This window comes from Branchiostoma lanceolatum, chromosome 3 (assembly GCF_035083965.1).
Source record: "Branchiostoma lanceolatum isolate klBraLanc5 chromosome 3, klBraLanc5.hap2, whole genome shotgun sequence".
Lineage (NCBI taxonomy): Eukaryota > Metazoa > Chordata > Leptocardii > Amphioxiformes > Branchiostomatidae > Branchiostoma > Branchiostoma lanceolatum.
Genome location: NC_089724.1, coordinates 30561919 through 30581575, shown reverse-complemented (window position 1 = coordinate 30581575; position 19657 = coordinate 30561919). Strand labels below are relative to the sequence as shown.

Below are 19657 nucleotides of genomic sequence, written 5' to 3'. Positions count from 1 at the left end.
TCGAGTCCGGTCAGTACTTGATGGGAGACCGCCTGGGGGAACACCGGATGCTGTAGGCATCTCTTTTTATTTTTTTTTCCTGTCAATACATTCCATTTTTTTCCTATAGTAGCCTAACAAAACTGTAGCTTTCGCCTACGGCCATATCACGTTGAATACACCCGATCTCGTTCGATCTCGGAAGTTAATGCACGTCGAGTCCGGTCAGTTCTTGGATGGGAGACCGCCTGGAACACCGGATGCTGTAGCATCCTCTTTTTATTTTTTTTTTCCTGTCAATCATTCCATTTTTTTCTATAAGTAGCCTTACAAAACTTTAGCTTCGCCTACGGCCATATCACGTTGAATACACCCGATCTCGTTCGATCTCGGAAGTTAAGCAACGTCGAGTCCGGTCAGTACTTGGATGGGAGACCGCCTGGGAACACCGGGATGCTGTAGGCATCTCTTTTTATTTTTTTTTCCTGTCAATCATCCATTTTTTTGCTATAAGTAGCCTAACAAAACTGTAGCTTTCGCCTACGGCCATATCACGTTGAATACACCCGATCTCGTTCGATCTCGGAAGTAAGCAACGTCGAGTCCGGTCAGTACTTGGATGGAGACCGCCTGGGAACACCGGATGCTGTAGGCATCTCTTTTTATTTTTTTTTCCTGTCAATCATTCCATTTTTTTTCTATAAGTAGCCTAACAAAACTGTAGCTTTCGCCTACGGCCATATCACGTTGAATACACCCGATCTCGTTCGATCTCGGAAGTTAAGCAACGTCGAGTCCGGTCAGTACTTGGATGGGAGACCGCCTTGGAACACCGGATGCTGTAGGCATCTCTTTTTATTTTTTTTTTCCTGTACAATCATCCATTTTTTTCTATAAGTAGCCTAACAAAACTGTAGCTTTCGCCTACGGCCATATCACGTTGAATACACCCGATCTCGTTCGATCTCGGAAGTTAAGCAACGTCGAGTCCGGTCAGTACTTGGATGGGAGACGCCTGGGAACACCGGATGCTGTAGGCATCTCTTTTTATTTTTTTTTTCCTGTCAATCATTCCATTTTTTTTCTATAAGTAGCCTAACAAAACTGTAGCTTTCGCCTACGGCCATATCACGTTGAATACACCCGATCTCGTTCGATCTCGGAAGTTAAGCAACGTCGAGTCCGGTCAGTACTTGGATGGGAGACGCCTGGGAACACCGGATGCTGTAGGCATCTCTTTTTATTTTTTTTTTCTGTCAATCATTCCATTTTTTTTCTATAAGTAGCCTAACAAAACTGTAGCTTTCGCCTACGGCCATATCACGTGAATACACCCGATCTCGTTCGATCTCGGAAGTTAAGCAACGTCGAGTCCGGTCAGTACTTGGATGGGAGACCGCCTGGGAACACCGGATGCTGTAGGCATCTCTTTTTATTTTTTTTTTCCTGTCAATCATTCCATTTTTTTTCTATAAGTAGCCTAACAAAACTGTAGCTTTCGCCTACGGCCATATCACGTTGAATACACCGATCTCGTTCGATCTCGGAAGTTAAGCAACGTCGAGTCCGGTCAGTACTTGGATGGGAGACCGCCTGGGAACACCGGATGCTGTAGGCATCTCTTTTTATTTTTTTTTTCCTGTCAATCATTCCATTTTTTTTCTATAAGTAGCCTAACAAAACTGTAGCTTCGCCTACGGCCATATCACGTTGAATACACCCGATCTCGTTCGATCTCGGAAGTTAAGCAACGTCGAGTCCGGTCAGTACTTGGATGGGAGACCGCCTGGGAACACCGGATGCTGTAGGCATCTCTTTTTATTTTTTTTTTCCTGTCAATCATTCATTTTTTTTCTATAAGTAGCCTAACAAAACTGTAGCTTTCGCCTACGGCCATATCACGTTGAATACACCCGATCTCGTTCGATCTCGGAAGTTAAGCAACGTCGAGTCCGGTCAGTACTTGGATGGGAGACCGCCTGGGAACACCGGATGCTGTAGGCATCTCTTTTTATTTTTTTTTTCCTGTCAATCATTCCATTTTTTTTCTATAAGTAGCCTAACAAAACTGTAGCTTTCGCCTACGGCCATATCACGTTGAATACACCGATCTCGTTCGATCTCGGAAGTTAAGCAACGTCGAGTCCGGTCAGTACTTGGATGGGAGACCGCCTGGAACACCGGATGCTGTAGGCATCTCTTTTTATTTTTTTTTCCTGTCAATCATTCCATTTTTTTTCTATAAGTAGCCTAACAAAACTGTAGCTTTCGCCTACGGCCATATCACGTTGAATACACCCGATCTCGTTCGATCTCGGAAGTTAAGCAACGTCGAGTCCGGTCAGTACTTGGATGGGAGACCGCCTGGGAACACCGGATGCTGTAGGCATCTCTTTTTATTTTTTTTTCCTGTCAATCATTCCATTTTTTTTCTATAAGTAGCCTAACAAAACTGTAGCTTTCGCCTACGGCCATATCACGTTGAATACACCCGATCTCGTTCGATCTCGGAAGTTAAGCAACGTCGAGTCCGGTCAGTACTTGGATGGGAGACCGCCTGGGAACACCGGATGCTGTAGGCATCTCTTTTTATTTTTTTTTTTCCTGTCAATCATTCCATTTTTTTTCTATAAGTAGCCTAACAAAACTGTAGCTTTCGCCTACGGCCATATCACGTTGAATACACCCGATCTCGTTCGATCTCGGAAGTTAAGCAACGTCGAGTCCGGTCAGTACTTGGATGGAGACCGCCTGGAACACCGGATGCTGTAGGCATCTCTTTTTATTTTTTTTTTCCTGTCAATCATTCCATTTTTTTTCTATAAGTAGCCTAACAAAACTGTAGCTTTCGCCTACGGCCATATCACGTTGAATACACCCGATCTCGTTCGATCTCGGAAGTTAAGCAACGTCGAGTCCGGTCAGTACTTGGATGGGAGACCGCCTGGGAACACCGGATGCTGTAGGCATCTCTTTTTATTTTTTTTTTCCTGTCAATCATTCCATTTTTTTTCTATAAGTAGCCTAACAAAACTGTAGCTTTCGCCTACGGCCATATCACGTTGAATACACCCGATCTCGTTCGATCTCGGAAGTTAAGCAACGTCGAGTCGGTCAGTACTTGGATGGGAGACCGCCTGGGAACACCGGATGCTGTAGGCATCTCTTTTTATTTTTTTTTCCTGTCAATCATTCCATTTTTTTTCTATAAGTAGCCTAACAAAACTGTAGCTTTCGCCTACGGCCATATCACGTTGAATACACCCGATCTCGTTCGATCTCGGAAGTTAAGCAACGTCGAGTCCGGTCAGTACTTGGATGGGAGACCGCCTGGGAACACCGGATGCTGTAGGCATCTCTTTTTATTTTTTTTTTCCTGTCAATCATTCCATTTTTTTTCTATAAGTAGCCTAACAAAACTGTAGCTTTCGCCTACGGCCATATCACGTTGAATACACCCGATCTCGTTCGATCTCGGAAGTTAAGCAACGTCGAGTCCGGTCAGTACTTGGATGGGAGACCGCCTGGGAACACGGATGCTGTAGGCATCTCTTTTTATTTTTTTTTTCCTGTCAATCATTCCATTTTTTTTCTATAAGTAGCCTAACAAAACTGTAGCTTTCGCCTACGGCCATATCACGTTGAATACACCCGATCTCGTTCGATCTCGGAAGTTAAGCAACGTCGAGTCCGGTCAGTACTTGGATGGGAGACCGCCTGGGAACACCGGATGCTGTAGGCATCTCTTTTTATTTTTTTTTTCCTGTCAATCATTCCATTTTTTTTCTATAAGTAGCCTAACAAAACTGTAGCTTTCGCCTACGGCCATATCACGTTGAATACACCCGATCTCGTTCGATCTCGGAAGTTAAGCAACGTCGAGTCCGGTCAGTACTTGGATGGGAGACCGCCTGGGAACACCGGATGCTGTAGGCATCTCTTTTTATTTTTTTTTTCCTGTCAATCATTCCATTTTTTTTCTATAAGTAGCCTAACAAAACTGTAGCTTTCGCCTACGGCCATATCACGTTGAATACACCCGATCTCGTTCGATCTCGGAAGTTAAGCAACGTCGAGTCCGGTCAGTACTTGGATGGGAGACCGCCTGGGAACACCGGATGCTGTAGGCATCTCTTTTTATTTTTTTTTTCCTGTCAATCATTCCATTTTTTTTCTATAAGTAGCCTAACAAAACTGTAGCTTTCGCCTACGGCCATATCACGTTGAATACACCCGATCTCGTTCGATCTCGGAAGTTAAGCAACGTCGAGTCCGGTCAGTACTTGGATGGGAGACCGCCTGGGAACACCGGATGCTGTAGGCATCTCTTTTTATTTTTTTTTTCCTGTCAATCATTCCATTTTTTTTCTATAAGTAGCCTAACAAAACTGTAGCTTTCGCCTACGGCCATATCACGTTGAATACACCCGATCTCGTTCGATCTCGGAAGTTAAGCAACGTCGAGTCCGGTCAGTACTTGGATGGGAGACCGCCTGGGAACACCGGATGCTGTAGGCATCTCTTTTTATTTTTTTTTTCCTGTCAATCATTCCATTTTTTTTCTATAAGTAGCCTAACAAAACTGTAGCTTTCGCCTACGGCCATATCACGTTGAATACACCCGATCTCGTTCGATCTCGGAAGTTAAGCAACGTCGAGTCCGGTCAGTACTTGGATGGGAGACCGCCTGGGAACACCGGATGCTGTAGGCATCTCTTTTTATTTTTTTTTTCCTGTCAATCATTCCATTTTTTTTCTATAAGTAGCCTAACAAAACTGTAGCTTTCGCCTACGGCCATATCACGTTGAATACACCCGATCTCGTTCGATCTCGGAAGTTAAGCAACGTCGAGTCCGGTCAGTACTTGGATGGGAGACCGCCTGGGAACACCGGATGCTGTAGGCATCTCTTTTTATTTTTTTTTTCCTGTCAATCATTCCATTTTTTTTCTATAAGTAGCCTAACAAAACTGTAGCTTTCGCCTACGGCCATATCACGTTGAATACACCCGATCTCGTTCGATCTCGGAAGTTAAGCAACGTCGAGTCCGGTCAGTACTTGGATGGGAGACCGCCTGGGAACACCGGATGCTGTAGGCATCTCTTTTTATTTTTTTTTTCCTGTCAATCATTCCATTTTTTTTCTATAAGTAGCCTAACAAAACTGTAGCTTTCGCCTACGGCCATATCACGTTGAATACACCCGATCTCGTTCGATCTCGGAAGTTAAGCAACGTCGAGTCCGGTCAGTACTTGGATGGGAGACCGCCTGGGAACACCGGATGCTGTAGGCATCTCTTTTTATTTTTTTTTTCCTGTCAATCATTCCATTTTTTTTCTATAAGTAGCCTAACAAAACTGTAGCTTTCGCCTACGGCCATATCACGTTGAATACACCCGATCTCGTTCGATCTCGGAAGTTAAGCAACGTCGAGTCCGGTCAGTACTTGGATGGGAGACCGCCTGGGAACACCGGATGCTGTAGGCATCTCTTTTTATTTTTTTTTTCCTGTCAATCATTCCATTTTTTTTCTATAAGTAGCCTAACAAAACTGTAGCTTTCGCCTACGGCCATATCACGTTGAATACACCCGATCTCGTTCGATCTCGGAAGTTAAGCAACGTCGAGTCCGGTCAGTACTTGGATGGGAGACCGCCTGGGAACACCGGATGCTGTAGGCATCTCTTTTTATTTTTTTTTTTCCTGTCAATCATTCCATTTTTTTTCTATAAGTAGCCTAACAAAACTGTAGCTTTCGCCTACGGCCATATCACGTTGAATACACCCGATCTCGTTCGATCTCGGAAGTTAAGCAACGTCGAGTCCGGTCAGTACTTGGATGGGAGACCGCCTGGGAACACCGGATGCTGTAGGCATCTCTTTTTATTTTTTTTTTCCTGTCAATCATTCCATTTTTTTTCTATAAGTAGCCTAACAAAACTGTAGCTTTCGCCTACGGCCATATCACGTTGAATACACCCGATCTCGTTCGATCTCGGAAGTTAAGCAACGTCGAGTCCGGTCAGTACTTGGATGGGAGACCGCCTGGGAACACCGGATGCTGTAGGCATCTCTTTTTATTTTTTTTTTCCTGTCAATCATTCCATTTTTTTTCTATAAGTAGCCTAACAAAACTGTAGCTTTCGCCTACGGCCATATCACGTTGAATACACCCGATCTCGTTCGATCTCGGAAGTTAAGCAACGTCGAGTCCGGTCAGTACTTGGATGGGAGACCGCCTGGGAACACCGGATGCTGTAGGCATCTCTTTTTATTTTTTTTTTCCTGTCAATCATTCCATTTTTTTTCTATAAGTAGCCTAACAAAACTGTAGCTTTCGCCTACGGCCATATCACGTTGAATACACCCGATCTCGTTCGATCTCGGAAGTTAAGCAACGTCGAGTCCGGTCAGTACTTGGATGGGAGACCGCCTGGGAACACCGGATGCTGTAGGCATCTCTTTTTATTTTTTTTTTCCTGTCAATCATTCCATTTTTTTTCTATAAGTAGCCTAACAAAACTGTAGCTTTCGCCTACGGCCATATCACGTTGAATACACCCGATCTCGTTCGATCTCGGAAGTTAAGCAACGTCGAGTCCGGTCAGTACTTGGATGGGAGACCGCCTGGGAACACCGGATGCTGTAGGCATCTCTTTTTATTTTTTTTTTCCTGTCAATCATTCCATTTTTTTTCTATAAGTAGCCTAACAAAACTGTAGCTTTCGCCTACGGCCATATCACGTTGAATACACCCGATCTCGTTCGATCTCGGAAGTTAAGCAACGTCGAGTCCGGTCAGTACTTGGATGGGAGACCGCCTGGGAACACCGGATGCTGTAGGCATCTCTTTTTATTTTTTTTTTCCTGTCAATCATTCCATTTTTTTTCTATAAGTAGCCTAACAAAACTGTAGCTTTCGCCTACGGCCATATCACGTTGAATACACCCGATCTCGTTCGATCTCGGAAGTTAAGCAACGTCGAGTCCGGTCAGTACTTGGATGGGAGACCGCCTGGGAACACCGGATGCTGTAGGCATCTCTTTTTATTTTTTTTTTCCTGTCAATCATTCCATTTTTTTTCTATAAGTAGCCTAACAAAACTGTAGCTTTCGCCTACGGCCATATCACGTTGAATACACCCGATCTCGTTCGATCTCGGAAGTTAAGCAACGTCGAGTCCGGTCAGTACTTGGATGGGAGACCGCCTGGGAACACCGGATGCTGTAGGCATCTCTTTTTATTTTTTTTTTCCTGTCAATCATTCCATTTTTTTTCTATAAGTAGCCTAACAAAACTGTAGCTTTCGCCTACGGCCATATCACGTTGAATACACCCGATCTCGTTCGATCTCGGAAGTTAAGCAACGTCGAGTCCGGTCAGTACTTGGATGGGAGACCGCCTGGGAACACCGGATGCTGTAGGCATCTCTTTTTATTTTTTTTTTCCTGTCAATCATTCCATTTTTTTTCTATAAGTAGCCTAACAAAACTGTAGCTTTCGCCTACGGCCATATCACGTTGAATACACCCGATCTCGTTCGATCTCGGAAGTTAAGCAACGTCGAGTCCGGTCAGTACTTGGATGGGAGACCGCCTGGGAACACCGGATGCTGTAGGCATCTCTTTTTATTTTTTTTTTCCTGTCAATCATTCCATTTTTTTTCTATAAGTAGCCTAACAAAACTGTAGCTTTCGCCTACGGCCATATCACGTTGAATACACCCGATCTCGTTCGATCTCGGAAGTTAAGCAACGTCGAGTCCGGTCAGTACTTGGATGGGAGACCGCCTGGGAACACCGGATGCTGTAGGCATCTCTTTTTATTTTTTTTTTCCTGTCAATCATTCCATTTTTTTTCTATAAGTAGCCTAACAAAACTGTAGCTTTCGCCTACGGCCATATCACGTTGAATACACCCGATCTCGTTCGATCTCGGAAGTTAAGCAACGTCGAGTCCGGTCAGTACTTGGATGGGAGACCGCCTGGGAACACCGGATGCTGTAGGCATCTCTTTTTATTTTTTTTTTCCTGTCAATCATTCCATTTTTTTTCTATAAGTAGCCTAACAAAACTGTAGCTTTCGCCTACGGCCATATCACGTTGAATACACCCGATCTCGTTCGATCTCGGAAGTTAAGCAACGTCGAGTCCGGTCAGTACTTGGATGGGAGACCGCCTGGGAACACCGGATGCTGTAGGCATCTCTTTTTATTTTTTTTTTCCTGTCAATCATTCCATTTTTTTTCTATAAGTAGCCTAACAAAACTGTAGCTTTCGCCTACGGCCATATCACGTTGAATACACCCGATCTCGTTCGATCTCGGAAGTTAAGCAACGTCGAGTCCGGTCAGTACTTGGATGGGAGACCGCCTGGGAACACCGGATGCTGTAGGCATCTCTTTTTATTTTTTTTTTCCTGTCAATCATTCCATTTTTTTTCTATAAGTAGCCTAACAAAACTGTAGCTTTCGCCTACGGCCATATCACGTTGAATACACCCGATCTCGTTCGATCTCGGAAGTTAAGCAACGTCGAGTCCGGTCAGTACTTGGATGGGAGACCGCCTGGGAACACCGGATGCTGTAGGCATCTCTTTTTATTTTTTTTTTCCTGTCAATCATTCCATTTTTTTTCTATAAGTAGCCTAACAAAACTGTAGCTTTCGCCTACGGCCATATCACGTTGAATACACCCGATCTCGTTCGATCTCGGAAGTTAAGCAACGTCGAGTCCGGTCAGTACTTGGATGGGAGACCGCCTGGGAACACCGGATGCTGTAGGCATCTCTTTTTATTTTTTTTTTCCTGTCAATCATTCCATTTTTTTTCTATAAGTAGCCTAACAAAACTGTAGCTTTCGCCTACGGCCATATCACGTTGAATACACCCGATCTCGTTCGATCTCGGAAGTTAAGCAACGTCGAGTCCGGTCAGTACTTGGATGGGAGACCGCCTGGGAACACCGGATGCTGTAGGCATCTCTTTTTATTTTTTTTTTCCTGTCAATCATTCCATTTTTTTTCTATAAGTAGCCTAACAAAACTGTAGCTTTCGCCTACGGCCATATCACGTTGAATACACCCGATCTCGTTCGATCTCGGAAGTTAAGCAACGTCGAGTCCGGTCAGTACTTGGATGGGAGACCGCCTGGGAACACCGGATGCTGTAGGCATCTCTTTTTATTTTTTTTTTCCTGTCAATCATTCCATTTTTTTTCTATAAGTAGCCTAACAAAACTGTAGCTTTCGCCTACGGCCATATCACGTTGAATACACCCGATCTCGTTCGATCTCGGAAGTTAAGCAACGTCGAGTCCGGTCAGTACTTGGATGGGAGACCGCCTGGGAACACCGGATGCTGTAGGCATCTCTTTTTATTTTTTTTTTCCTGTCAATCATTCCATTTTTTTTCTATAAGTAGCCTAACAAAACTGTAGCTTTCGCCTACGGCCATATCACGTTGAATACACCCGATCTCGTTCGATCTCGGAAGTTAAGCAACGTCGAGTCCGGTCAGTACTTGGATGGGAGACCGCCTGGGAACACCGGATGCTGTAGGCATCTCTTTTTATTTTTTTTTTCCTGTCAATCATTCCATTTTTTTTCTATAAGTAGCCTAACAAAACTGTAGCTTTCGCCTACGGCCATATCACGTTGAATACACCCGATCTCGTTCGATCTCGGAAGTTAAGCAACGTCGAGTCCGGTCAGTACTTGGATGGGAGACCGCCTGGGAACACCGGATGCTGTAGGCATCTCTTTTTATTTTTTTTTTCCTGTCAATCATTCCATTTTTTTTCTATAAGTAGCCTAACAAAACTGTAGCTTTCGCCTACGGCCATATCACGTTGAATACACCCGATCTCGTTCGATCTCGGAAGTTAAGCAACGTCGAGTCCGGTCAGTACTTGGATGGGAGACCGCCTGGGAACACCGGATGCTGTAGGCATCTCTTTTTATTTTTTTTTTCCTGTCAATCATTCCATTTTTTTTCTATAAGTAGCCTAACAAAACTGTAGCTTTCGCCTACGGCCATATCACGTTGAATACACCCGATCTCGTTCGATCTCGGAAGTTAAGCAACGTCGAGTCCGGTCAGTACTTGGATGGGAGACCGCCTGGGAACACCGGATGCTGTAGGCATCTCTTTTTATTTTTTTTTTCCTGTCAATCATTCCATTTTTTTTCTATAAGTAGCCTAACAAAACTGTAGCTTTCGCCTACGGCCATATCACGTTGAATACACCCGATCTCGTTCGATCTCGGAAGTTAAGCAACGTCGAGTCCGGTCAGTACTTGGATGGGAGACCGCCTGGGAACACCGGATGCTGTAGGCATCTCTTTTTATTTTTTTTTTCCTGTCAATCATTCCATTTTTTTTCTATAAGTAGCCTAACAAAACTGTAGCTTTCGCCTACGGCCATATCACGTTGAATACACCCGATCTCGTTCGATCTCGGAAGTTAAGCAACGTCGAGTCCGGTCAGTACTTGGATGGGAGACCGCCTGGGAACACCGGATGCTGTAGGCATCTCTTTTTATTTTTTTTTTCCTGTCAATCATTCCATTTTTTTTCTATAAGTAGCCTAACAAAACTGTAGCTTTCGCCTACGGCCATATCACGTTGAATACACCCGATCTCGTTCGATCTCGGAAGTTAAGCAACGTCGAGTCCGGTCAGTACTTGGATGGGAGACCGCCTGGGAACACCGGATGCTGTAGGCATCTCTTTTTATTTTTTTTTTCCTGTCAATCATTCCATTTTTTTTCTATAAGTAGCCTAACAAAACTGTAGCTTTCGCCTACGGCCATATCACGTTGAATACACCCGATCTCGTTCGATCTCGGAAGTTAAGCAACGTCGAGTCCGGTCAGTACTTGGATGGGAGACCGCCTGGGAACACCGGATGCTGTAGGCATCTCTTTTTATTTTTTTTTTCCTGTCAATCATTCCATTTTTTTTCTATAAGTAGCCTAACAAAACTGTAGCTTTCGCCTACGGCCATATCACGTTGAATACACCCGATCTCGTTCGATCTCGGAAGTTAAGCAACGTCGAGTCCGGTCAGTACTTGGATGGGAGACCGCCTGGGAACACCGGATGCTGTAGGCATCTCTTTTTATTTTTTTTTTCCTGTCAATCATTCCATTTTTTTTCTATAAGTAGCCTAACAAAACTGTAGCTTTCGCCTACGGCCATATCACGTTGAATACACCCGATCTCGTTCGATCTCGGAAGTTAAGCAACGTCGAGTCCGGTCAGTACTTGGATGGGAGACCGCCTGGGAACACCGGATGCTGTAGGCATCTCTTTTTATTTTTTTTTTCCTGTCAATCATTCCATTTTTTTTCTATAAGTAGCCTAACAAAACTGTAGCTTTCGCCTACGGCCATATCACGTTGAATACACCCGATCTCGTTCGATCTCGGAAGTTAAGCAACGTCGAGTCCGGTCAGTACTTGGATGGGAGACCGCCTGGGAACACCGGATGCTGTAGGCATCTCTTTTTATTTTTTTTTTCCTGTCAATCATTCCATTTTTTTTCTATAAGTAGCCTAACAAAACTGTAGCTTTCGCCTACGGCCATATCACGTTGAATACACCCGATCTCGTTCGATCTCGGAAGTTAAGCAACGTCGAGTCCGGTCAGTACTTGGATGGGAGACCGCCTGGGAACACCGGATGCTGTAGGCATCTCTTTTTATTTTTTTTTTCCTGTCAATCATTCCATTTTTTTTCTATAAGTAGCCTAACAAAACTGTAGCTTTCGCCTACGGCCATATCACGTTGAATACACCCGATCTCGTTCGATCTCGGAAGTTAAGCAACGTCGAGTCCGGTCAGTACTTGGATGGGAGACCGCCTGGGAACACCGGATGCTGTAGGCATCTCTTTTTATTTTTTTTTTCCTGTCAATCATTCCATTTTTTTTCTATAAGTAGCCTAACAAAACTGTAGCTTTCGCCTACGGCCATATCACGTTGAATACACCCGATCTCGTTCGATCTCGGAAGTTAAGCAACGTCGAGTCCGGTCAGTACTTGGATGGGAGACCGCCTGGGAACACCGGATGCTGTAGGCATCTCTTTTTATTTTTTTTTTCCTGTCAATCATTCCATTTTTTTTCTATAAGTAGCCTAACAAAACTGTAGCTTTCGCCTACGGCCATATCACGTTGAATACACCCGATCTCGTTCGATCTCGGAAGTTAAGCAACGTCGAGTCCGGTCAGTACTTGGATGGGAGACCGCCTGGGAACACCGGATGCTGTAGGCATCTCTTTTTATTTTTTTTTTCCTGTCAATCATTCCATTTTTTTTCTATAAGTAGCCTAACAAAACTGTAGCTTTCGCCTACGGCCATATCACGTTGAATACACCCGATCTCGTTCGATCTCGGAAGTTAAGCAACGTCGAGTCCGGTCAGTACTTGGATGGGAGACCGCCTGGGAACACCGGATGCTGTAGGCATCTCTTTTTATTTTTTTTTTCCTGTCAATCATTCCATTTTTTTTCTATAAGTAGCCTAACAAAACTGTAGCTTTCGCCTACGGCCATATCACGTTGAATACACCCGATCTCGTTCGATCTCGGAAGTTAAGCAACGTCGAGTCCGGTCAGTACTTGGATGGGAGACCGCCTGGGAACACCGGATGCTGTAGGCATCTCTTTTTATTTTTTTTTTCCTGTCAATCATTCCATTTTTTTTCTATAAGTAGCCTAACAAAACTGTAGCTTTCGCCTACGGCCATATCACGTTGAATACACCCGATCTCGTTCGATCTCGGAAGTTAAGCAACGTCGAGTCCGGTCAGTACTTGGATGGGAGACCGCCTGGGAACACCGGATGCTGTAGGCATCTCTTTTTATTTTTTTTTTCCTGTCAATCATTCCATTTTTTTTCTATAAGTAGCCTAACAAAACTGTAGCTTTCGCCTACGGCCATATCACGTTGAATACACCCGATCTCGTTCGATCTCGGAAGTTAAGCAACGTCGAGTCCGGTCAGTACTTGGATGGGAGACCGCCTGGGAACACCGGATGCTGTAGGCATCTCTTTTTATTTTTTTTTTCCTGTCAATCATTCCATTTTTTTTCTATAAGTAGCCTAACAAAACTGTAGCTTTCGCCTACGGCCATATCACGTTGAATACACCCGATCTCGTTCGATCTCGGAAGTTAAGCAACGTCGAGTCCGGTCAGTACTTGGATGGGAGACCGCCTGGGAACACCGGATGCTGTAGGCATCTCTTTTTATTTTTTTTTTCCTGTCAATCATTCCATTTTTTTTCTATAAGTAGCCTAACAAAACTGTAGCTTTCGCCTACGGCCATATCACGTTGAATACACCCGATCTCGTTCGATCTCGGAAGTTAAGCAACGTCGAGTCCGGTCAGTACTTGGATGGGAGACCGCCTGGGAACACCGGATGCTGTAGGCATCTCTTTTTATTTTTTTTTTCCTGTCAATCATTCCATTTTTTTTCTATAAGTAGCCTAACAAAACTGTAGCTTTCGCCTACGGCCATATCACGTTGAATACACCCGATCTCGTTCGATCTCGGAAGTTAAGCAACGTCGAGTCCGGTCAGTACTTGGATGGGAGACCGCCTGGGAACACCGGATGCTGTAGGCATCTCTTTTTATTTTTTTTTTCCTGTCAATCATTCCATTTTTTTTCTATAAGTAGCCTAACAAAACTGTAGCTTTCGCCTACGGCCATATCACGTTGAATACACCCGATCTCGTTCGATCTCGGAAGTTAAGCAACGTCGAGTCCGGTCAGTACTTGGATGGGAGACCGCCTGGGAACACCGGATGCTGTAGGCATCTCTTTTTATTTTTTTTTTCCTGTCAATCATTCCATTTTTTTTCTATAAGTAGCCTAACAAAACTGTAGCTTTCGCCTACGGCCATATCACGTTGAATACACCCGATCTCGTTCGATCTCGGAAGTTAAGCAACGTCGAGTCCGGTCAGTACTTGGATGGGAGACCGCCTGGGAACACCGGATGCTGTAGGCATCTCTTTTTATTTTTTTTTTTCCTGTCAATCATTCCATTTTTTTTCTATAAGTAGCCTAACAAAACTGTAGCTTTCGCCTACGGCCATATCACGTTGAATACACCCGATCTCGTTCGATCTCGGAAGTTAAGCAACGTCGAGTCCGGTCAGTACTTGGATGGGAGACCGCCTGGGAACACCGGATGCTGTAGGCATCTCTTTTTATTTTTTTTTTCCTGTCAATCATTCCATTTTTTTTCTATAAGTAGCCTAACAAAACTGTAGCTTTCGCCTACGGCCATATCACGTTGAATACACCCGATCTCGTTCGATCTCGGAAGTTAAGCAACGTCGAGTCCGGTCAGTACTTGGATGGGAGACCGCCTGGGAACACCGGATGCTGTAGGCATCTCTTTTTATTTTTTTTTTCCTGTCAATCATTCCATTTTTTTTCTATAAGTAGCCTAACAAAACTGTAGCTTTCGCCTACGGCCATATCACGTTGAATACACCCGATCTCGTTCGATCTCGGAAGTTAAGCAACGTCGAGTCCGGTCAGTACTTGGATGGGAGACCGCCTGGGAACACCGGATGCTGTAGGCATCTCTTTTTATTTTTTTTTTCCTGTCAATCATTCCATTTTTTTTCTATAAGTAGCCTAACAAAACTGTAGCTTTCGCCTACGGCCATATCACGTTGAATACACCCGATCTCGTTCGATCTCGGAAGTTAAGCAACGTCGAGTCCGGTCAGTACTTGGATGGGAGACCGCCTGGGAACACCGGATGCTGTAGGCATCTCTTTTTATTTTTTTTTTCCTGTCAATCATTCCATTTTTTTTCTATAAGTAGCCTAACAAAACTGTAGCTTTCGCCTACGGCCATATCACGTTGAATACACCCGATCTCGTTCGATCTCGGAAGTTAAGCAACGTCGAGTCCGGTCAGTACTTGGATGGGAGACCGCCTGGGAACACCGGATGCTGTAGGCATCTCTTTTTATTTTTTTTTTTCCTGTCAATCATTCCATTTTTTTTCTATAAGTAGCCTAACAAAACTGTAGCTTTCGCCTACGGCCATATCACGTTGAATACACCCGATCTCGTTCGATCTCGGAAGTTAAGCAACGTCGAGTCCGGTCAGTACTTGGATGGGAGACCGCCTGGGAACACCGGATGCTGTAGGCATCTCTTTTTATTTTTTTTTTTCCTGTCAATCATTCCATTTTTTTTCTATAAGTAGCCTAACAAAACTGTAGCTTTCGCCTACGGCCATATCACGTTGAATACACCCGATCTCGTTCGATCTCGGAAGTTAAGCAACGTCGAGTCCGGTCAGTACTTGGATGGGAGACCGCCTGGGAACACCGGATGCTGTAGGCATCTCTTTTTATTTTTTTTTTTCCTGTCAATCATTCCATTTTTTTTCTATAAGTAGCCTAACAAAACTGTAGCTTTCGCCTACGGCCATATCACGTTGAATACACCCGATCTCGTTCGATCTCGGAAGTTAAGCAACGTCGAGTCCGGTCAGTACTTGGATGGGAGACCGCCTGGGAACACCGGATGCTGTAGGCATCTCTTTTTATTTTTTTTTTCCTGTCAATCATTCCATTTTTTTTCTATAAGTAGCCTAACAAAACTGTAGCTTTCGCCTACGGCCATATCACGTTGAATACACCCGATCTCGTTCGATCTCGGAAGTTAAGCAACGTCGAGTCCGGTCAGTACTTGGATGGGAGACCGCCTGGGAACACCGGATGCTGTAGGCATCTCTTTTTATTTTTTTTTTCCTGTCAATCATTCCATTTTTTTTCTATAAGTAGCCTAACAAAACTGTAGCTTTCGCCTACGGCCATATCACGTTGAATACACCCGATCTCGTTCGATCTCGGAAGTTAAGCAACGTCGAGTCCGGTCAGTACTTGGATGGGAGACCGCCTGGGAACACCGGATGCTGTAGGCATCTCTTTTTATTTTTTTTTTCCTGTCAATCATTCCATTTTTTTTCTATAAGTAGCCTAACAAAACTGTAGCTTTCGCCTACGGCCATATCACGTTGAATACACCCGATCTCGTTCGATCTCGGAAGTTAAGCAACGTCGAGTCCGGTCAGTACTTGGATGGGAGACCGCCTGGGAACACCGGATGCTGTAGGCATCTCTTTTTATTTTTTTTTTTCCTGTCAATCATTCCATTTTTTTTCTATAAGTAGCCTAACAAAACTGTAGCTTTCGCCTACGGCCATATCACGTTGAATACACCCGATCTCGTTCGATCTCGGAAGTTAAGCAACGTCGAGTCCGGTCAGTACTTGGATGGGAGACCGCCTGGGAACACCGGATGCTGTAGGCATCTCTTTTTATTTTTTTTTTTCCTGTCAATCATTCCATTTTTTTTCTATAAGTAGCCTAACAAAACTGTAGCTTTCGCCTACGGCCATATCACGTTGAATACACCCGATCTCGTTCGATCTCGGAAGTTAAGCAACGTCGAGTCCGGTCAGTACTTGGATGGGAGACCGCCTGGGAACACCGGATGCTGTAGGCATCTCTTTTTATTTTTTTTTTCCTGTCAATCATTCCATTTTTTTTCTATAAGTAGCCTAACAAAACTGTAGCTTTCGCCTACGGCCATATCACGTTGAATACACCCGATCTCGTTCGATCTCGGAAGTTAAGCAACGTCGAGTCCGGTCAGTACTTGGATGGGAGACCGCCTGGGAACACCGGATGCTGTAGGCATCTCTTTTTATTTTTTTTTTTCCTGTCAATCATTCCATTTTTTTTCTATAAGTAGCCTAACAAAACTGTAGCTTTCGCCTACGGCCATATCACGTTGAATACACCCGATCTCGTTCGATCTCGGAAGTTAAGCAACGTCGAGTCCGGTCAGTACTTGGATGGGAGACCGCCTGGGAACACCGGATGCTGTAGGCATCTCTTTTTATTTTTTTTTTCCCTGTCAATCATTCCATTTTTTTTCTATAAGTAGCCTAACAAAACTGTAGCTTTCGCCTACGGCCATATCACGTTGAATACACCCGATCTCGTTCGATCTCGGAAGTTAAGCAACGTCGAGTCCGGTCAGTACTTGGATGGGAGACCGCCTGGGAACACCGGATGCTGTAGGCATCTCTTTTTATTTTTTTTTTTCCTGTCAATCATTCCATTTTTTTTCTATAAGTAGCCTAACAAAACTGTAGCTTTCGCCTACGGCCATATCACGTTGAATACACCCGATCTCGTTCGATCTCGGAAGTTAAGCAACGTCGAGTCCGGTCAGTACTTGGATGGGAGACCGCCTGGGAACACCGGATGCTGTAGGCATCTCTTTTTATTTTTTTTTTTCCTGTCAATCATTCCATTTTTTTTCTATAAGTAGCCTAACAAAACTGTAGCTTTCGCCTACGGCCATATCACGTTGAATACACCCGATCTCGTTCGATCTCGGAAGTTAAGCAACGTCGAGTCCGGTCAGTACTTGGATGGGAGACCGCCTGGGCACGGCTGATGCGCCCCCAAAGTCCCTACAGCTCAACCTGGGATCGAGAGTAAAAGAGAGTAAAAAGAGATCGAAGGGCCAGGATCGAAGGGATCGATATAATCGTGCATCTCTTGATATTTGAGGCCTGAAATCGTGTATTATTGAATATTCCAGACCTGAAAATGTGGCCAATGATCCAAGAAGTTGAGGGAGACACCACATCTGATTTCAAGTCGTCATGGACTAATGAAAACAAGCAATATTTGTCACAATGTGTACAAGCTGACAAATACACTGGGATTTCTATCAATACTTATCAAATTGCTATCAGTATTCATATAGTCAAAAGGAGCTGAACAAGATGAAGAGAATTCAGGTTCTGGGGCACTCGGTATGCCAGCTACTTCAGGTAGCCCCCCTGGGACAGAACTAAGAATCCTTCTTCTTTGTTCAGGTTCCGTTTTCTTTGTTATTCATTCAGTGATGGTAAAACACTTTCCGTTACATAAAAACAGTCAGTTTTAACAAAGTCAATGCAATACAAAAGTGTAGATTAGAAAAAGCCAAGCAGAAGTTTGATGGGAAGAGTGTGACCTTATTGATTTTTTGCTGTAAATTGATTTGTGTCCGTCCCTGCTCGTTTTGGTCACACGACCACCGTGACCTGGGCTTTGGGACCTATATGTAATTTCTTATTTATTTCCGAATAAAGAATGATTTTACTACTACTTTCCCGGGGTCAGTTCGAGGTCATGCACCAAAGTGAGGCTCGAGTTGGGGTCTCATTATTCTAACTCATAGGTTATGATGCCACCTTTGGTGGTACATTTCGCCCCTCTAAGGTGAAATACTGTGGTGCATGTGCCTTTCAAATAGAAAATATTGTTGTGGACATTTGCACCTGCTTTTGGCTTAACTTTTGTTTATTTATTTTTTACAGTTTTTGACGGGTGACTTGTTTATTTTTAACTTCCTTGAGAACATTTAGCGTCAATGTTTACATTTCGTACATCAATTTGTCACTTGGCATCAGTAAACCCGGCATACTGTAAATTCTAATTTAAATACCGAGCTGGTATCCTTGTGGGTAAAGATTAGAAGACATTTGGAGACAAGTTTCTGACCAGATCCATTCTGCAAACTAGGCTCTACAGGGAAGGCAGAACTCAGTGAGAAGGGCAGGGTACACGTAAAAACTATCCGTACCGGGCGCGCTCTTTTTTACCAGTTTGCTCCGATGATATTTAATTCTAGCAACATTAACTTACGCAAATAGTTGAGTCCAGATCATTCATTGTGGGCTGAAATCTAGCAGATTTTTCCTGTTAATTTGGCAATTCTTCGCTCTCTTTGGGTGAAGTAACGACAAGACAAATGGAAATTGGCGAAAACACAAAACTGTATTAACATATTTTATCATTTTTCAATGTGGTTACCAAATTCTGAACACCCAACATGCATGCATGATGTCACTGACACTTAACGTTACAGTGTATCTGTTGCACAAAGATGTACCCATCCTATGAATCATAGAATTCATCATCTCCGTTTAGGAAAACGGTAAAGGGAAAACATAAAAATGCCCCGAAATAAAGTGAATTAATGCAATGTTTTTGTACCAGTTTACCCTTTTTGTTGAATACATGGCAACAGAGGTTCTCTAAAACCACTGAAAATAGGGTGGAGGAAATGAAAAGTAGTTTCCTAGAAATGTTTAGAACAGCACATGTAGTCGTGATAAAAACAAGTTAAAATTGTACTGAAACAGAATCAACATTTTCAAACCATTCCAAGACACAACTAGAGGTTCCTTCTCAATTCAGAGGGAATATCTGTCGGTTTAAATATGGTCTCGGTGCCAAAAACTGACACGTGTTCACAATGGTTAAGAAAACTCCGATCTCGAATCACCACAGATTGGCAGTTCATTAGATCAGGTAAACATATGAATTCGTAAGATCTCATAACTGTCGACTTTATCAAAGCTGTAGTCCTCTCAGGAATAACGTAGAATCAGTCCTGTGCACCCAGCACTTGAGGAGCTTCTTTCAGAGCCACATTACACATCTCATCAATGTACCATCTCCTCAGGTACGTCGCGCGATTCTCCTCGTCTTTTAACAACTTGGCCAGGGTGTCTTGGATGCCTTTAAGATGCCCTAAGCTCAGTCCTTCCGTCTGGGGTAAGT

At 43.9% G+C, this 19657-nt stretch overlaps 86 non-coding genes and 4 pseudogenes across 86 annotated transcripts; all 90 read left to right on the top strand.

Annotated features, from left to right (window-relative positions):
* The first annotated feature begins 133 nt into the window (after positions 1–133).
* Positions 134–251, top strand: LOC136431868 (5S ribosomal RNA; annotated as a pseudogene).
* Positions 252–324: 73 nt separating this feature from the next.
* On the top strand, positions 325–444 carry LOC136431833 (5S ribosomal RNA). Its single transcript, XR_010755373.1, has one exon. It is a non-coding gene; the product is annotated as a 5S ribosomal RNA (ribosomal RNA).
* Positions 445–517: 73 nt separating this feature from the next.
* LOC136431860 (5S ribosomal RNA) lies at positions 518–634 on the top strand (annotated as a pseudogene).
* Positions 635–708: 74 nt separating this feature from the next.
* LOC136431831 (5S ribosomal RNA) lies at positions 709–827 on the top strand. The gene has a single exon (XR_010755371.1). It is a non-coding gene; the product is annotated as a 5S ribosomal RNA (ribosomal RNA).
* A 74-nt stretch (positions 828–901) lies between these two features.
* Positions 902–1019, top strand: LOC136431851 (5S ribosomal RNA). Its single transcript, XR_010755390.1, has one exon. It is a non-coding gene; the product is annotated as a 5S ribosomal RNA (ribosomal RNA).
* A 75-nt stretch (positions 1020–1094) lies between these two features.
* On the top strand, positions 1095–1212 carry LOC136431850 (5S ribosomal RNA). Its single transcript, XR_010755389.1, has one exon. It is a non-coding gene; the product is annotated as a 5S ribosomal RNA (ribosomal RNA).
* A 74-nt stretch (positions 1213–1286) lies between these two features.
* LOC136431853 (5S ribosomal RNA) lies at positions 1287–1404 on the top strand. Its single transcript, XR_010755392.1, has one exon. It is a non-coding gene; the product is annotated as a 5S ribosomal RNA (ribosomal RNA).
* A 75-nt stretch (positions 1405–1479) lies between these two features.
* Positions 1480–1597, top strand: LOC136431843 (5S ribosomal RNA). Its single transcript, XR_010755383.1, has one exon. It is a non-coding gene; the product is annotated as a 5S ribosomal RNA (ribosomal RNA).
* A 74-nt stretch (positions 1598–1671) lies between these two features.
* Positions 1672–1790, top strand: LOC136431627 (5S ribosomal RNA). The gene has a single exon (XR_010755175.1). It is a non-coding gene; the product is annotated as a 5S ribosomal RNA (ribosomal RNA).
* Positions 1791–1864: 74 nt separating this feature from the next.
* LOC136431626 (5S ribosomal RNA) lies at positions 1865–1983 on the top strand. The gene has a single exon (XR_010755174.1). It is a non-coding gene; the product is annotated as a 5S ribosomal RNA (ribosomal RNA).
* A 75-nt stretch (positions 1984–2058) lies between these two features.
* Positions 2059–2175, top strand: LOC136431859 (5S ribosomal RNA; annotated as a pseudogene).
* Positions 2176–2249: 74 nt separating this feature from the next.
* LOC136431625 (5S ribosomal RNA) lies at positions 2250–2368 on the top strand. Its single transcript, XR_010755173.1, has one exon. It is a non-coding gene; the product is annotated as a 5S ribosomal RNA (ribosomal RNA).
* A 74-nt stretch (positions 2369–2442) lies between these two features.
* LOC136431623 (5S ribosomal RNA) lies at positions 2443–2561 on the top strand. Its single transcript, XR_010755172.1, has one exon. It is a non-coding gene; the product is annotated as a 5S ribosomal RNA (ribosomal RNA).
* Positions 2562–2637: 76 nt separating this feature from the next.
* Positions 2638–2754, top strand: LOC136431856 (5S ribosomal RNA). Its single transcript, XR_010755395.1, has one exon. It is a non-coding gene; the product is annotated as a 5S ribosomal RNA (ribosomal RNA).
* A 75-nt stretch (positions 2755–2829) lies between these two features.
* LOC136431622 (5S ribosomal RNA) lies at positions 2830–2948 on the top strand. Its single transcript, XR_010755171.1, has one exon. It is a non-coding gene; the product is annotated as a 5S ribosomal RNA (ribosomal RNA).
* Positions 2949–3023: 75 nt separating this feature from the next.
* On the top strand, positions 3024–3141 carry LOC136431834 (5S ribosomal RNA). The gene has a single exon (XR_010755374.1). It is a non-coding gene; the product is annotated as a 5S ribosomal RNA (ribosomal RNA).
* A 74-nt stretch (positions 3142–3215) lies between these two features.
* Positions 3216–3334, top strand: LOC136431621 (5S ribosomal RNA). The gene has a single exon (XR_010755170.1). It is a non-coding gene; the product is annotated as a 5S ribosomal RNA (ribosomal RNA).
* A 75-nt stretch (positions 3335–3409) lies between these two features.
* LOC136431832 (5S ribosomal RNA) lies at positions 3410–3527 on the top strand. The gene has a single exon (XR_010755372.1). It is a non-coding gene; the product is annotated as a 5S ribosomal RNA (ribosomal RNA).
* A 75-nt stretch (positions 3528–3602) lies between these two features.
* Positions 3603–3721, top strand: LOC136431620 (5S ribosomal RNA). The gene has a single exon (XR_010755169.1). It is a non-coding gene; the product is annotated as a 5S ribosomal RNA (ribosomal RNA).
* A 75-nt stretch (positions 3722–3796) lies between these two features.
* Positions 3797–3915, top strand: LOC136431618 (5S ribosomal RNA). Its single transcript, XR_010755167.1, has one exon. It is a non-coding gene; the product is annotated as a 5S ribosomal RNA (ribosomal RNA).
* Positions 3916–3990: 75 nt separating this feature from the next.
* Positions 3991–4109, top strand: LOC136431617 (5S ribosomal RNA). The gene has a single exon (XR_010755166.1). It is a non-coding gene; the product is annotated as a 5S ribosomal RNA (ribosomal RNA).
* Positions 4110–4184: 75 nt separating this feature from the next.
* LOC136431616 (5S ribosomal RNA) lies at positions 4185–4303 on the top strand. The gene has a single exon (XR_010755165.1). It is a non-coding gene; the product is annotated as a 5S ribosomal RNA (ribosomal RNA).
* A 75-nt stretch (positions 4304–4378) lies between these two features.
* On the top strand, positions 4379–4497 carry LOC136431615 (5S ribosomal RNA). Its single transcript, XR_010755164.1, has one exon. It is a non-coding gene; the product is annotated as a 5S ribosomal RNA (ribosomal RNA).
* Positions 4498–4572: 75 nt separating this feature from the next.
* LOC136431614 (5S ribosomal RNA) lies at positions 4573–4691 on the top strand. Its single transcript, XR_010755163.1, has one exon. It is a non-coding gene; the product is annotated as a 5S ribosomal RNA (ribosomal RNA).
* Positions 4692–4766: 75 nt separating this feature from the next.
* Positions 4767–4885, top strand: LOC136431613 (5S ribosomal RNA). Its single transcript, XR_010755162.1, has one exon. It is a non-coding gene; the product is annotated as a 5S ribosomal RNA (ribosomal RNA).
* A 75-nt stretch (positions 4886–4960) lies between these two features.
* On the top strand, positions 4961–5079 carry LOC136431612 (5S ribosomal RNA). Its single transcript, XR_010755161.1, has one exon. It is a non-coding gene; the product is annotated as a 5S ribosomal RNA (ribosomal RNA).
* A 75-nt stretch (positions 5080–5154) lies between these two features.
* On the top strand, positions 5155–5273 carry LOC136431611 (5S ribosomal RNA). The gene has a single exon (XR_010755160.1). It is a non-coding gene; the product is annotated as a 5S ribosomal RNA (ribosomal RNA).
* A 75-nt stretch (positions 5274–5348) lies between these two features.
* Positions 5349–5467, top strand: LOC136431610 (5S ribosomal RNA). The gene has a single exon (XR_010755159.1). It is a non-coding gene; the product is annotated as a 5S ribosomal RNA (ribosomal RNA).
* A 75-nt stretch (positions 5468–5542) lies between these two features.
* Positions 5543–5661, top strand: LOC136431609 (5S ribosomal RNA). Its single transcript, XR_010755158.1, has one exon. It is a non-coding gene; the product is annotated as a 5S ribosomal RNA (ribosomal RNA).
* A 76-nt stretch (positions 5662–5737) lies between these two features.
* Positions 5738–5856, top strand: LOC136431606 (5S ribosomal RNA). Its single transcript, XR_010755156.1, has one exon. It is a non-coding gene; the product is annotated as a 5S ribosomal RNA (ribosomal RNA).
* Positions 5857–5931: 75 nt separating this feature from the next.
* Positions 5932–6050, top strand: LOC136431605 (5S ribosomal RNA). The gene has a single exon (XR_010755155.1). It is a non-coding gene; the product is annotated as a 5S ribosomal RNA (ribosomal RNA).
* Positions 6051–6125: 75 nt separating this feature from the next.
* LOC136431604 (5S ribosomal RNA) lies at positions 6126–6244 on the top strand. The gene has a single exon (XR_010755154.1). It is a non-coding gene; the product is annotated as a 5S ribosomal RNA (ribosomal RNA).
* A 75-nt stretch (positions 6245–6319) lies between these two features.
* Positions 6320–6438, top strand: LOC136431603 (5S ribosomal RNA). The gene has a single exon (XR_010755153.1). It is a non-coding gene; the product is annotated as a 5S ribosomal RNA (ribosomal RNA).
* A 75-nt stretch (positions 6439–6513) lies between these two features.
* Positions 6514–6632, top strand: LOC136431601 (5S ribosomal RNA). Its single transcript, XR_010755152.1, has one exon. It is a non-coding gene; the product is annotated as a 5S ribosomal RNA (ribosomal RNA).
* A 75-nt stretch (positions 6633–6707) lies between these two features.
* Positions 6708–6826, top strand: LOC136431600 (5S ribosomal RNA). Its single transcript, XR_010755151.1, has one exon. It is a non-coding gene; the product is annotated as a 5S ribosomal RNA (ribosomal RNA).
* Positions 6827–6901: 75 nt separating this feature from the next.
* On the top strand, positions 6902–7020 carry LOC136431599 (5S ribosomal RNA). Its single transcript, XR_010755150.1, has one exon. It is a non-coding gene; the product is annotated as a 5S ribosomal RNA (ribosomal RNA).
* Positions 7021–7095: 75 nt separating this feature from the next.
* LOC136431598 (5S ribosomal RNA) lies at positions 7096–7214 on the top strand. Its single transcript, XR_010755149.1, has one exon. It is a non-coding gene; the product is annotated as a 5S ribosomal RNA (ribosomal RNA).
* Positions 7215–7289: 75 nt separating this feature from the next.
* Positions 7290–7408, top strand: LOC136431597 (5S ribosomal RNA). Its single transcript, XR_010755148.1, has one exon. It is a non-coding gene; the product is annotated as a 5S ribosomal RNA (ribosomal RNA).
* A 75-nt stretch (positions 7409–7483) lies between these two features.
* Positions 7484–7602, top strand: LOC136431596 (5S ribosomal RNA). Its single transcript, XR_010755147.1, has one exon. It is a non-coding gene; the product is annotated as a 5S ribosomal RNA (ribosomal RNA).
* Positions 7603–7677: 75 nt separating this feature from the next.
* Positions 7678–7796, top strand: LOC136431594 (5S ribosomal RNA). Its single transcript, XR_010755145.1, has one exon. It is a non-coding gene; the product is annotated as a 5S ribosomal RNA (ribosomal RNA).
* A 75-nt stretch (positions 7797–7871) lies between these two features.
* On the top strand, positions 7872–7990 carry LOC136431593 (5S ribosomal RNA). The gene has a single exon (XR_010755144.1). It is a non-coding gene; the product is annotated as a 5S ribosomal RNA (ribosomal RNA).
* A 75-nt stretch (positions 7991–8065) lies between these two features.
* On the top strand, positions 8066–8184 carry LOC136431592 (5S ribosomal RNA). Its single transcript, XR_010755143.1, has one exon. It is a non-coding gene; the product is annotated as a 5S ribosomal RNA (ribosomal RNA).
* Positions 8185–8259: 75 nt separating this feature from the next.
* On the top strand, positions 8260–8378 carry LOC136431590 (5S ribosomal RNA). Its single transcript, XR_010755142.1, has one exon. It is a non-coding gene; the product is annotated as a 5S ribosomal RNA (ribosomal RNA).
* A 75-nt stretch (positions 8379–8453) lies between these two features.
* On the top strand, positions 8454–8572 carry LOC136431589 (5S ribosomal RNA). Its single transcript, XR_010755141.1, has one exon. It is a non-coding gene; the product is annotated as a 5S ribosomal RNA (ribosomal RNA).
* Positions 8573–8647: 75 nt separating this feature from the next.
* LOC136431588 (5S ribosomal RNA) lies at positions 8648–8766 on the top strand. Its single transcript, XR_010755140.1, has one exon. It is a non-coding gene; the product is annotated as a 5S ribosomal RNA (ribosomal RNA).
* A 75-nt stretch (positions 8767–8841) lies between these two features.
* LOC136431587 (5S ribosomal RNA) lies at positions 8842–8960 on the top strand. Its single transcript, XR_010755139.1, has one exon. It is a non-coding gene; the product is annotated as a 5S ribosomal RNA (ribosomal RNA).
* Positions 8961–9035: 75 nt separating this feature from the next.
* On the top strand, positions 9036–9154 carry LOC136431586 (5S ribosomal RNA). The gene has a single exon (XR_010755138.1). It is a non-coding gene; the product is annotated as a 5S ribosomal RNA (ribosomal RNA).
* Positions 9155–9229: 75 nt separating this feature from the next.
* On the top strand, positions 9230–9348 carry LOC136431585 (5S ribosomal RNA). The gene has a single exon (XR_010755137.1). It is a non-coding gene; the product is annotated as a 5S ribosomal RNA (ribosomal RNA).
* Positions 9349–9423: 75 nt separating this feature from the next.
* LOC136431584 (5S ribosomal RNA) lies at positions 9424–9542 on the top strand. Its single transcript, XR_010755136.1, has one exon. It is a non-coding gene; the product is annotated as a 5S ribosomal RNA (ribosomal RNA).
* Positions 9543–9617: 75 nt separating this feature from the next.
* Positions 9618–9736, top strand: LOC136431582 (5S ribosomal RNA). Its single transcript, XR_010755134.1, has one exon. It is a non-coding gene; the product is annotated as a 5S ribosomal RNA (ribosomal RNA).
* Positions 9737–9811: 75 nt separating this feature from the next.
* LOC136431581 (5S ribosomal RNA) lies at positions 9812–9930 on the top strand. Its single transcript, XR_010755133.1, has one exon. It is a non-coding gene; the product is annotated as a 5S ribosomal RNA (ribosomal RNA).
* Positions 9931–10005: 75 nt separating this feature from the next.
* LOC136431580 (5S ribosomal RNA) lies at positions 10006–10124 on the top strand. Its single transcript, XR_010755132.1, has one exon. It is a non-coding gene; the product is annotated as a 5S ribosomal RNA (ribosomal RNA).
* A 75-nt stretch (positions 10125–10199) lies between these two features.
* On the top strand, positions 10200–10318 carry LOC136431579 (5S ribosomal RNA). Its single transcript, XR_010755131.1, has one exon. It is a non-coding gene; the product is annotated as a 5S ribosomal RNA (ribosomal RNA).
* A 75-nt stretch (positions 10319–10393) lies between these two features.
* Positions 10394–10512, top strand: LOC136431578 (5S ribosomal RNA). The gene has a single exon (XR_010755130.1). It is a non-coding gene; the product is annotated as a 5S ribosomal RNA (ribosomal RNA).
* Positions 10513–10587: 75 nt separating this feature from the next.
* On the top strand, positions 10588–10706 carry LOC136431577 (5S ribosomal RNA). The gene has a single exon (XR_010755129.1). It is a non-coding gene; the product is annotated as a 5S ribosomal RNA (ribosomal RNA).
* A 75-nt stretch (positions 10707–10781) lies between these two features.
* On the top strand, positions 10782–10900 carry LOC136431576 (5S ribosomal RNA). Its single transcript, XR_010755128.1, has one exon. It is a non-coding gene; the product is annotated as a 5S ribosomal RNA (ribosomal RNA).
* A 75-nt stretch (positions 10901–10975) lies between these two features.
* Positions 10976–11094, top strand: LOC136431575 (5S ribosomal RNA). Its single transcript, XR_010755127.1, has one exon. It is a non-coding gene; the product is annotated as a 5S ribosomal RNA (ribosomal RNA).
* A 75-nt stretch (positions 11095–11169) lies between these two features.
* On the top strand, positions 11170–11288 carry LOC136431574 (5S ribosomal RNA). The gene has a single exon (XR_010755126.1). It is a non-coding gene; the product is annotated as a 5S ribosomal RNA (ribosomal RNA).
* Positions 11289–11363: 75 nt separating this feature from the next.
* LOC136431573 (5S ribosomal RNA) lies at positions 11364–11482 on the top strand. Its single transcript, XR_010755125.1, has one exon. It is a non-coding gene; the product is annotated as a 5S ribosomal RNA (ribosomal RNA).
* Positions 11483–11557: 75 nt separating this feature from the next.
* Positions 11558–11676, top strand: LOC136431571 (5S ribosomal RNA). The gene has a single exon (XR_010755123.1). It is a non-coding gene; the product is annotated as a 5S ribosomal RNA (ribosomal RNA).
* A 75-nt stretch (positions 11677–11751) lies between these two features.
* LOC136431570 (5S ribosomal RNA) lies at positions 11752–11870 on the top strand. The gene has a single exon (XR_010755122.1). It is a non-coding gene; the product is annotated as a 5S ribosomal RNA (ribosomal RNA).
* A 75-nt stretch (positions 11871–11945) lies between these two features.
* On the top strand, positions 11946–12064 carry LOC136431569 (5S ribosomal RNA). The gene has a single exon (XR_010755121.1). It is a non-coding gene; the product is annotated as a 5S ribosomal RNA (ribosomal RNA).
* Positions 12065–12139: 75 nt separating this feature from the next.
* Positions 12140–12258, top strand: LOC136431568 (5S ribosomal RNA). The gene has a single exon (XR_010755120.1). It is a non-coding gene; the product is annotated as a 5S ribosomal RNA (ribosomal RNA).
* Positions 12259–12333: 75 nt separating this feature from the next.
* LOC136431567 (5S ribosomal RNA) lies at positions 12334–12452 on the top strand. Its single transcript, XR_010755119.1, has one exon. It is a non-coding gene; the product is annotated as a 5S ribosomal RNA (ribosomal RNA).
* A 75-nt stretch (positions 12453–12527) lies between these two features.
* LOC136431566 (5S ribosomal RNA) lies at positions 12528–12646 on the top strand. The gene has a single exon (XR_010755118.1). It is a non-coding gene; the product is annotated as a 5S ribosomal RNA (ribosomal RNA).
* Positions 12647–12721: 75 nt separating this feature from the next.
* Positions 12722–12840, top strand: LOC136431564 (5S ribosomal RNA). Its single transcript, XR_010755117.1, has one exon. It is a non-coding gene; the product is annotated as a 5S ribosomal RNA (ribosomal RNA).
* Positions 12841–12915: 75 nt separating this feature from the next.
* LOC136431563 (5S ribosomal RNA) lies at positions 12916–13034 on the top strand. Its single transcript, XR_010755116.1, has one exon. It is a non-coding gene; the product is annotated as a 5S ribosomal RNA (ribosomal RNA).
* A 75-nt stretch (positions 13035–13109) lies between these two features.
* On the top strand, positions 13110–13228 carry LOC136431562 (5S ribosomal RNA). The gene has a single exon (XR_010755115.1). It is a non-coding gene; the product is annotated as a 5S ribosomal RNA (ribosomal RNA).
* A 75-nt stretch (positions 13229–13303) lies between these two features.
* Positions 13304–13422, top strand: LOC136431561 (5S ribosomal RNA). The gene has a single exon (XR_010755114.1). It is a non-coding gene; the product is annotated as a 5S ribosomal RNA (ribosomal RNA).
* A 75-nt stretch (positions 13423–13497) lies between these two features.
* Positions 13498–13616, top strand: LOC136431559 (5S ribosomal RNA). The gene has a single exon (XR_010755112.1). It is a non-coding gene; the product is annotated as a 5S ribosomal RNA (ribosomal RNA).
* A 75-nt stretch (positions 13617–13691) lies between these two features.
* On the top strand, positions 13692–13810 carry LOC136431558 (5S ribosomal RNA). The gene has a single exon (XR_010755111.1). It is a non-coding gene; the product is annotated as a 5S ribosomal RNA (ribosomal RNA).
* Positions 13811–13885: 75 nt separating this feature from the next.
* LOC136431557 (5S ribosomal RNA) lies at positions 13886–14004 on the top strand. Its single transcript, XR_010755110.1, has one exon. It is a non-coding gene; the product is annotated as a 5S ribosomal RNA (ribosomal RNA).
* A 76-nt stretch (positions 14005–14080) lies between these two features.
* Positions 14081–14199, top strand: LOC136431556 (5S ribosomal RNA). Its single transcript, XR_010755109.1, has one exon. It is a non-coding gene; the product is annotated as a 5S ribosomal RNA (ribosomal RNA).
* Positions 14200–14274: 75 nt separating this feature from the next.
* LOC136431555 (5S ribosomal RNA) lies at positions 14275–14393 on the top strand. The gene has a single exon (XR_010755108.1). It is a non-coding gene; the product is annotated as a 5S ribosomal RNA (ribosomal RNA).
* Positions 14394–14468: 75 nt separating this feature from the next.
* Positions 14469–14587, top strand: LOC136431554 (5S ribosomal RNA). The gene has a single exon (XR_010755107.1). It is a non-coding gene; the product is annotated as a 5S ribosomal RNA (ribosomal RNA).
* A 75-nt stretch (positions 14588–14662) lies between these two features.
* On the top strand, positions 14663–14781 carry LOC136431553 (5S ribosomal RNA). Its single transcript, XR_010755106.1, has one exon. It is a non-coding gene; the product is annotated as a 5S ribosomal RNA (ribosomal RNA).
* A 75-nt stretch (positions 14782–14856) lies between these two features.
* LOC136431552 (5S ribosomal RNA) lies at positions 14857–14975 on the top strand. The gene has a single exon (XR_010755105.1). It is a non-coding gene; the product is annotated as a 5S ribosomal RNA (ribosomal RNA).
* A 76-nt stretch (positions 14976–15051) lies between these two features.
* Positions 15052–15170, top strand: LOC136431551 (5S ribosomal RNA). The gene has a single exon (XR_010755104.1). It is a non-coding gene; the product is annotated as a 5S ribosomal RNA (ribosomal RNA).
* A 76-nt stretch (positions 15171–15246) lies between these two features.
* Positions 15247–15365, top strand: LOC136431550 (5S ribosomal RNA). Its single transcript, XR_010755103.1, has one exon. It is a non-coding gene; the product is annotated as a 5S ribosomal RNA (ribosomal RNA).
* Positions 15366–15441: 76 nt separating this feature from the next.
* Positions 15442–15560, top strand: LOC136431548 (5S ribosomal RNA). The gene has a single exon (XR_010755101.1). It is a non-coding gene; the product is annotated as a 5S ribosomal RNA (ribosomal RNA).
* Positions 15561–15635: 75 nt separating this feature from the next.
* Positions 15636–15754, top strand: LOC136431547 (5S ribosomal RNA). Its single transcript, XR_010755100.1, has one exon. It is a non-coding gene; the product is annotated as a 5S ribosomal RNA (ribosomal RNA).
* Positions 15755–15829: 75 nt separating this feature from the next.
* On the top strand, positions 15830–15948 carry LOC136431546 (5S ribosomal RNA). The gene has a single exon (XR_010755099.1). It is a non-coding gene; the product is annotated as a 5S ribosomal RNA (ribosomal RNA).
* Positions 15949–16023: 75 nt separating this feature from the next.
* LOC136431545 (5S ribosomal RNA) lies at positions 16024–16142 on the top strand. Its single transcript, XR_010755098.1, has one exon. It is a non-coding gene; the product is annotated as a 5S ribosomal RNA (ribosomal RNA).
* Positions 16143–16218: 76 nt separating this feature from the next.
* LOC136431544 (5S ribosomal RNA) lies at positions 16219–16337 on the top strand. The gene has a single exon (XR_010755097.1). It is a non-coding gene; the product is annotated as a 5S ribosomal RNA (ribosomal RNA).
* Positions 16338–16413: 76 nt separating this feature from the next.
* Positions 16414–16532, top strand: LOC136431543 (5S ribosomal RNA). The gene has a single exon (XR_010755096.1). It is a non-coding gene; the product is annotated as a 5S ribosomal RNA (ribosomal RNA).
* Positions 16533–16607: 75 nt separating this feature from the next.
* LOC136431542 (5S ribosomal RNA) lies at positions 16608–16726 on the top strand. The gene has a single exon (XR_010755095.1). It is a non-coding gene; the product is annotated as a 5S ribosomal RNA (ribosomal RNA).
* Positions 16727–16802: 76 nt separating this feature from the next.
* LOC136431541 (5S ribosomal RNA) lies at positions 16803–16921 on the top strand. The gene has a single exon (XR_010755094.1). It is a non-coding gene; the product is annotated as a 5S ribosomal RNA (ribosomal RNA).
* A 76-nt stretch (positions 16922–16997) lies between these two features.
* LOC136431540 (5S ribosomal RNA) lies at positions 16998–17116 on the top strand. Its single transcript, XR_010755093.1, has one exon. It is a non-coding gene; the product is annotated as a 5S ribosomal RNA (ribosomal RNA).
* Positions 17117–17192: 76 nt separating this feature from the next.
* On the top strand, positions 17193–17311 carry LOC136431539 (5S ribosomal RNA). The gene has a single exon (XR_010755092.1). It is a non-coding gene; the product is annotated as a 5S ribosomal RNA (ribosomal RNA).
* A 76-nt stretch (positions 17312–17387) lies between these two features.
* LOC136431862 (5S ribosomal RNA) lies at positions 17388–17501 on the top strand (annotated as a pseudogene).
* Positions 17502–19657: the final 2156 nt, after the last annotated feature.